The 9289-nt window shown below is 41.5% G+C and overlaps 1 protein-coding gene across 1 annotated transcript in view; it reads left to right on the top strand.

The window, feature by feature from the left end:
• Window positions 1-9289, top strand: part of PARM1 (prostate androgen-regulated mucin-like protein 1) — a 116118-nt gene that overhangs the window by 98417 nt on the left and 8412 nt on the right. The gene's annotated exons all lie outside the window — the stretch shown is intronic.

The following is a 9289-nucleotide window of genomic DNA, read 5'->3' as shown; positions in this document are numbered from 1 at the left end:
TTTCTCTATGAAATCCAAAAGCCTCAGAGCTATATTACTAGCATCTCTGAGTTTCCTTCCAGCTCTAAAAGGCCAAATGACAAGTCTCAGTCTTAACTGGCCAGCCAATGTGTGCCCATAACAGGGAAGAGAAGGACCATGTGCTGCCATGATGAGTACAGCCAACTCCTCACCCTCTAATAACATTCTCTTCCCAACAGCCAGATGATCTTTATAGAAATTCCTCTGGCCATGCCACCTCCTCCACTGAAAGCCCCCAGTGGCTTTGCACTGCACTTAGAATTAAATTCTAACTCCTCAGCTTGGCCCTCAGGGTCACTCATGGACTCACTTCTGCCTTCTCCTTTCCACTCCTTGTACCCTCTCTCCCTCTTAATCACGGAGTTCCAGTCACGTTGGCCATCTGTCCAACTCTTAGAACACACCAGGTTTTTTTCCTCTCCTGGTCCTTGGCTCTTCCTGGTCTGTCAGCCTGAAAGGTATTCTTCTAGCTCTTCCTCATTCTGTATATGTTGGTTTAAATAGCATTCCCTCTAAGAGACTTCCCTTTCAGATTGTTGCCCCTGTTATTTATTCTCTGAGTGCTTTGATTATTTCTATCCTAGCCAATGCACCTCAAGCACAGCCAGCACCCATCTGGCAGTGGTAGATTGCATGTCGCTATGGTGCTGAACAGGTTTCAGCGGAGCTTCCAGACTAAGATGGACTAGAAAGAAAGGCTTGACAGTCTACTTAAGAAAATTGGCCAGCGAAAAACCTGTGGATCACGATGGTTCAATCCCAGTGTGCATGGGGTCGCCATGAGTCAGGGGCTGACTCGACAGCTACTAACAACAACAGCAGTTATCACAGTCTATTATTTTATTGTTTATTACCTCCACTAAAATGTAAGCTCCATGAGGACCTGGACTTTGTATCTGTAGCACAGATACATCTGAAGATAAATTGAATAAGTAAACAACTGAGCTTACAAATAAACCATCACACAGGCACTGTCATGCACACACACATACACTCCTGACTTCTCTTCCCCACAGCTGCATTTCTTCCTCAAGAGGTGTGCACTCACTTTGTCCTTCCCTTGTTTTCTTGTTCCCCACGTGGAGTTCATGTGTGTAATTTCTCATCTATATGCACATATCCACCTTGCTGCCCTCTCCTGTTGCCGTGTCATCTCCTCTTATCACCCCATGCTAGCCCAACGCCCACCGGGAAATGCTCTCCTCCTCCTTCCCTTTTATCTCTCTTCATCTCTTGTCCTAAATGTGCACCAGATCAATCTAATGATGGTGTCAAGTATGAGAGTGCCCATAATACCACCTGTATCTAAGGAACAGAGAACAGGCAAGCTGGGTTTTGAAGGGAAATTGAAATTAAAGGGCCAGTGTTACTTGTGTCTAAAAGCCTTTCTAAAAGCATCCATAAGTTTCCTTCAGATTTTACACAATCTTTTCTGTGTTCAGTCTGTATTTCCTTGTACACCAAACTTAATTTTATAAATTACATCTTACGGAATGGTACTCTTTTCCATCTGTCTTAATTACTAGTTTATCACTGCAGATACACATTATTTTAATTATAAATTAAATTGGCTTTTATGAACCAGTCTGGGAACCTCATCACTGTTTTGTAACAAAGCTTCTATTGAAAAATGTGTTCTCGGTCCCCCAAAAAGGAACTTACAGATGAACTTTGGTGTCATTTTAGGTTTACCAGTGGTGAGTTCTGAAGGGCCGTGTCACCAAAAATAAGACCTCCACTGCAGTGTGGTGTTAAATAGAAACATTTCTCTCTTGCCACACACTTGTCAAAAATAGGTGTTGAAGCAACCTAAAGAACTCTTCCTGTTTACTTCAGGCAGAATTCAAGTGTACCATTCCAAACCAACCGCTAACTATAGACAGGCAGGTTAGAACAGAGAATTCAGTCTCTGGAACCAAGGAGATCTCAGTTCGAATCCCAGCTCCACCACTTTCTAGCCGTGTGACCAGGGCATGTTACTTAGCCTCATTAACAACCCACATTTTCCTCAACTGTAATATCCAAAACCCGCTGCCATTGAGTTGATTCTGACTCATAGTGACCCCATAGGGTTTCCAAGGCTGTAAACCTCTATGGAAGCACACTGCCACATCTTTCTCCCGAGGAGCCACTGATGGTTTTGAACCACTGAACTTTTGGTTGGCAGTTGATCATTTTAACCATGGTGTGCCAAGGCTCTGTGATATAAGGGTAGTTATTTTAACTAAAACCAAACCCATTGCCATTGAGTCTATTCTGACTCATAGCAACCTATAGAACAGAGTAGAACTGCCCCGTAGGGTTTCCAAGGAGCTTCTGGTGGATTCGAACTGCCAACTTTTTGGTTAGCAGCCGAACTGTTAACCGCTATTTCACCAGGGCTCCAATTTTAACTACTTAGTAGCATTGCTGGGAGGATTTATGGATACTGCTTCCCGAGTATGTAGCGCTGGCAACATCATCATCATTATCAAAGTGGTAAGCTGGAAGGGACCCTAGTAAGACGGTTGCTCAACAGGTAGTCATTTGGCATCAGCCCTGTGCCAGACACTCTGCTAAGCACTGGGGCTACATCAGTACATCTGCCGGCACACAGCTTACTGTGCTGGGAAAATTTTATTAGCAGGCCATTAAAATTCGTCATAATGAGCACTGATTAAAATTGTATAAAATTATATTTTAAAAATTTATTCAAAAGTACATTTTGCTAGGCCTTCTTAACACCAGATAAATTTAGTGAATCATCAAATCAGACTAATCATTGTTTCTTTCCTCATATAGTTCCCCCCACCTAAGTGTAGAAAGGTCTACAGTGATGTGTGTGTTTATATATTTATCTATATATATTTCATATACACACACACACACACACACACACACACACACACATATATATATATATTTACGTATCAAGCCCTGGTGGCACAATGGTTAAGTACTCGGCTGCTAACTGAAAGGTTGGTGGTTCCAACCCACCAGTGACCCCTTGAGAGAACGACCTGGCAATCTGTTCCTGTAAAGATTACAGCCTAGAAAACTCTGTGGGGCAGGTCTTCTCTGCCACATGGGGTCACTATGAGTTGGAATTAACAGCACACAACAACAACTATATATATATGTATATAAATATATATATAGATACACACACACACATACATACACGCATATTTGCTGTTTCTCCTTAGCACTACAAACTTAGTGATGGATAAAGTGATCAGATCCCTTCTTAGAAACTCCCTAAGGAAAACCCCTTTATGCTTCATGGTTAATTATTTTGGCAAAAATGATAACATAAGGAGGTTAATAGCTCTCATTAATCTTAAGGCTGGGTTAAAACTCCTTCAAGTGTTATATTGCCAGATTCTTGGAAAGTCCCACTAATCATTAGTCAAGAATACATTTGACGTCATTGACAAATGTGTGTGTGTGTGTGTGTGTGTGTGTGTGTATGTGTGTGTGTACCTAAGTGTAGGCTTAGCCTTGGCTGGAAGTTTATTCTACTTCTATCAGCCTAGATTTCGGAGAAAAATAGGATGGCAAAAAGTTTGTCCTCTGTGGTCTTACAGCTCACTTGGCTGCAGCAGCAAGCAGCTGAAATCATAGCCCATGAGGGAACCATTAGCCTCTGGCCTGCAACCACGGGCTGTACCCCTAGCCCCAGCCAACATGCTCGCAAATGCAAGGTGAGAGCCTGCCTGAAAGGGCAGCCTCACAACCGGAAAAGCTGTGTGCAGGCTCTGCTAACGGGGTGGGGGTGGGGGGCAGTAGCTTCACCTTTCTTCCCAAGTCCTCATTTCCTCCAAAGACACTGGTAAACTCAGTAGCCATCTGTTTTTCACACGGGTCCTGCAGGGACCCATGACCCCTAGTTGTGTCACACAGTTTTGCCTGCCCGGAGAACCACGTCCTTTTGTAACCTGAGCCACTTTTGGGTGTAACTCACAGAAATGAACTACCTTGAACCGAACAGGACCCCTCTCTGTTATCAAGCCCCCTTTTAGCTAGCAGCAGTATGGTGTGAGGAAAGAAGGGGGCTTCACAGTCAGGTTCAATACTGACCATCCTACTTATTTGTTAGGAGGGCTTGGGAAAATTATAATCTCCCTGATCCTTAATTTCTTCATCTGTATCATGGAGCTAATAATGGTTATTAGGGGTAGACTATCCAATAAGCAAGGTAAGCACTGTGCTTACCTTGTTTACCAGATCATCTGTAGTGAACAATTTCACATGAGCTTCACCACAGCAAAGATCAAAACCCATGTGAAATTGTTCACTAAAGATTAGTAAGTAAGCATAGGTAAGCCCATGCCTACCTTGCTTGCTGGGTCATCCGCCCCTGTCAGGGATTGTACATTTGAACAGAGGCTTTGATTCTATAGGAGGGTGCTGTGGGGTGGGAAAGGGACAGGTGCCAGCCATACCTAGAAGCAGAATCTTTGATGTGGTGAAAAAATATGAAATTGTTCACTACAGATGACCTGGTAAGCAAGGAAAGCACCGTGCTTAACTTGCCTATTGGATAATCTGCCCCTGATGGCTATCTTTCAAGGTTGTTTTGAATATGAAATTAAATAATGAACGTAGAATACCTGGTGAGACAATATAACATGGTGGTTACAAACATGTACCCTGGACAACTGTCTTAATAACTCTGTGCTCAGTTTGTTCATTTATAAAATGGATGTATAATAATAATACCTAAAGCACAGGATTGTTTTAAATTATATGATACATATAAACATTCAGTGCCTGGCAGGAAATGAGGGTGTTGGAAGAGGTAACTGTTATTATTATAGTAGTTGGAATAGTGCTTAGCTCATAGATAGCTAGAAAGATGGCTGTTATTGAATCTACTCCAATGCATGTGACCTTAGCACAACAGAATGAAACATTTCCCAGTCCAGCATCTTCCTTACAGTTGTTAGTATGTTCGAGTCCATCATTGTAGCTGTTGTGCCGGTCCATCTCACCAATGTTCTTCCTTGCCCTCGCTGGCCCTCACCTTTACCAAACATGATGTCTTCCTCTAGCTGTTGATCCTTCCTGATGATGTGCCCAAAGCAAGCACATCAGACAACGTTCTGTTGTGATCTGTAGGGTTTTCACTGGATAATTTTTGTAAGTAGATAGCCAGGTCTTCCTTTCTAGTCTGTCTTATTCTAGAAGCTCTGCTGAAGCCTCTTCCCCATTGGTGACCCTGCTGGTATTTGAAGTATTGATGGCATAGCTTAAGCCACCATAGTATAATAAACTGACAGATGAGTGATGGCTTAACCCATAGGTGCTCAGTAAAATGGTAGCAACCAACAATAGGCCTTACTAGCTCCATCCTTACCAGTTCCATTCAGTAGGCATTAGGATTTTAGAGGAGGAGGAAGATGGCACAGAGCGCACTGGTCTAATTGGGTATTGAGATGGCATCAGGATTTTAGAGGAAAGGGCTAAGCACTATTCCAAAACACTCCACTTTGATAGTTTCAGTCGTGCTGTTTCTGAAGGCCTGTAAAGCTGTATCCATGTTGTATATTCATAAACAGAAATGATCTCTGAGCAGTCTTCAGTCCAGGGCTTGTTTGCAACTTTAAAATAAAGCAAAGTCCCCACCTACCTCTTGCAGAGGGTGTCTTTAATTAGTGATGATTGAAGAATGAGGTAAGTCAGTTCTGTTTTGTTTAAGCTGGCTCAAAACTATTCAGCCATGAGATAATCCCCCTGAGCAGGAGACCATATCTGCTATCACCAATGATGTGGATGCTGCTATCATTAGGTGTTCTGGTAACCCAGGCAGACAACACACACCGTTCCCTTCTCAAAAATAAATGTGATCTTGATTTATAGACAAAACAGGGTCTGGCTCTTAAGGCATCTTGTTAGAAGTCACCTGTTTTGCTTTATGTCTTCTATGATTACATTTTATACAGCTGGATTCCTTCTGGTTGTTGTTAAGTTTAAAGAGTAGGCCCAGCCAGTTATAAAAGCTGGGATCTTCTAGAATTTGTTATCCATGGGTTGACTTTTTCAGATCAGCTTTTGGAGTTCTATAGGTCTTGTTGCATGCCTAGTCTGATTCTCTGCCCCAGTGGGTCTCAAACTTTAACATGCATAAGAATCAGCAGGGAGAGCTTATTAAAACACTTGTAAAAAAAAATTTTTTTTTAATTTAAGTTTCTGGGCCTTATCACCAGAGATTCTGACTCAGTAGGTTGGAGTGGGGCCTATGAGTCTGCATTTCTGACCAGCAGCTCACAGGTGATGCCAGTGCTGTTGGTCCAAGACCCACACTTGGAATAACACTGCTCAACCCTCATATCCTAACACTCCAAACACACACTTTGCTCTGGAGTTTCCCGGATTTATTGTCTTGCTGTTTCATGCCTCTATGACTTTGAACATGCTGATCCCTTTGCTGAGAATGTTTTCTTCACCCCTTTTTATCTAGCTAATTCCAAGTTGCCCAGCTCAGAAGAGACCTCTCCTGGGAAGTGTCCCCCCTCCTCACCCTCTCTGTGGTGGGTTCCTGCTGCACATAACTCATTGTACCACTCACTTGCCTGTCGCAGAATCATTTCAGTCTTAGCCAGTGCCCTTCCCGAGAAGGATATAAAGCCCTTGGCAGTACCTGACATATAATAGTTGCTTTATAAACATTTGTTGGATGAATGAATGATTCTGGGTAGGAAAGTCTGGGGAATGGCAGCAGTGTTTGTTTATTCAGAAGGAACTAGGTTCAGGAAAGAGGAAACCTTAGGAATCTGTTAAACCGCACAGATTTCCACTAGTTAGCTGACACTGAACTTGTTACAAAAAGACAAATGTTCCAAATGTGCAGATCTTTTCTGTGATGAGTGTTTGCTAGTAATATAATATCTGGCAGAGAATGAAAACAAAAATAAACATTATTTTCTCTGCCCCTTCAAAGTAAAGGCGATTACTTAAAGATAAGTTTGAAAGTAACTGTTTTTAAAACAACAGTCATTGGTGGCACAAACAGTTAAGTGCTTGAGTACTAACATAAAGGTTGGTGGTTCAAACTCACCCAGAGGTGCCTCTGAAGAAAGACCTGGTGATCTGCTTCTGAAAAGTCATAGCCATGAAAACCTCATGGAGTAGGGCTCTACTCGGCACAGATGGGGCCAGCATGAGTTGGAATCGACTCTATGGCAACTGGGTTTTGATAGTTGATTTTTAAGAGAAACCCAGACTACAGAAAGAGCATTTTGAAAATGAATGTTTGGAAATGTTTCTGTCATTGCGATTTGACTAGAAAGAAGATGAACTGATAGGATTCCTGAATTGTGATACTCTGCAACCAACTTGTTATGGTACCTGTGGGCAAATAAATTTACCCCTAATGGTCACAGTTTTCTTAGCTTCAAAATTGTGGCTTACAATGTTAATTTTTCAGTTTTGACAAAAAAAGTCACCATGGTTATGTAAGTTGTTAACATTAGGGGAAGCTAGGGAAGGGTATATGGGAATTATCTTTGCAACTTTTCTTTAAATCTACATAATTCCAGTATATGAATTCTATTTTTTAAAAATTATGGTTCAATAGCTACCACACAGATTTGCTGTTTGCTCCTGCCCCAAGACCTTTGCACTGGCTGTCCCTTCTGTCTGTCAAGTATATTTTAGGCATCCACTTGAGTTATCCCTTGTCTACCTTACATGTCTTAGTGATACCTTCCCTGATCACCATATTTAAAATTATAATCCCTGCTTTCCAGGTGGAACTCCTCATCCTTCTCCTTGCTTTATTTTACTCGACTGCGCCTATTACCATTAGCCATATTATTATTTGTAGCTTATTTATTGTGCCTGCCCCATTAGAATGTAAACTCCCTGTAGATAAGGATTTTTGTCCGTTTAATTCACTGAGGTATCCCCTAGTCCTCAGAATAGTGCCTAATAGATGGTAAATTTTCAACAAATAGTTTAAAAAAAGGAATCAGGCCAGGAAATGACAGTCAGAAAAAGAAAACCAACAATTGAAACCAAAAAAAAAAAAGAGGAGACAGTGACAGCTGCACCAAACTAGCTTCGCTAATGGATGGTAAGGGCCTAAGGCTTAATTACTAATGACTAATGAGCTGAAAATTCAGCTGTGTTTTCCCAGCGCTAAGCCAGGTCTTGTTCATCACTGTATCCTTTATTGTTAGCACCTGATATGCACTAACTATTGAATGGCAGGACTAGCTTGACTAAAGAGAAGATGTCTTTAGGGAGAGGAGTCATAAACAAATGTGGTGACTTGATGGGAGAACTGGGGTTGGCCCTTGTAAATGAGGTATTTTCTAAAATATGTTCTGTTTTAACACAAGTAAAACACCACACTCGTTTTCAAAGACAATTAAGTATTCCATAAGTATGGATGCTATAGTTATCTTAAAATAGATATCATTTTGCAGTAGTGGAGAAGGCCTCAGACCACAAATGTTGTCGCCATATTTTCCAGTTGTCACCAAGAAGGCATCACCAACTGGAGGCGGTGGTGGGGAGTGTTGCTTTCTATTAGAGCAAAGCTGCTAGAGACCAAGAGCAATGAGGCAAGGACTTAAATATTCCCTATTTTGTCCTCTCAGATTCTGTTTTTAGCTAAACTGTACAATCCAGTATAGTAACATTGACAATACGTGCAGTGCCATTGATTAGCATGGACTCTGAGCACTGTGCCAAGTGCTTTAAAGCCACATTATTACATGGGAAAAATCTAACCATAATTATCTCTTCCCACCCTATCTTTAAAGTCAAAATGGTGGCTTTGACCCTTGGCATCTTTGAATAAGATTTTTTCACTTTGCCACAGTTATGTTGCACAATGTGTTACCACTGGTAATTAATCCTTGATGTTATTGACCAAGCAAACCCCATACATACTATTTATATGTCACTGAATGTAAGAATTTATCAAATATTTATAAGATAACCATCATGTCAACAGCAACATATTAAGTGTTCCTACAGTTAGAAGATAAGTAAGACGTAGTCTGCCCTCAAGAAGTTCCCCATCCAAGGGGAGCTAAGGCACAGCAAATAGAAAACACAGCTCTGTTGAATGAGTACCAGTTTTCATTAAGAAATTGAGTAACTTCCAGCAAAATGCTGCTCTAGGCAAAAGCACCACGCCGTCCCTCCACAGCAAAGATCCGAAAAACTAAGCCACACAGAGAAAACAACAATCCTGATACCCTAAAACATCAAATGAAGAGATAAACAACTCAGCCAAGCACCAAATGGAGTGAGAAAACTGACAGAGAATGGAGAG

The sequence above is a fragment of the Trichechus manatus genome, unplaced genomic scaffold, assembly GCF_000243295.1.
Source record: "Trichechus manatus latirostris isolate Lorelei unplaced genomic scaffold, TriManLat1.0 scaffold00105, whole genome shotgun sequence".
Taxonomy (NCBI): domain Eukaryota; kingdom Metazoa; phylum Chordata; class Mammalia; order Sirenia; family Trichechidae; genus Trichechus; species Trichechus manatus.
This window is presented reverse-complemented; position numbering and strand designations above follow the sequence as displayed.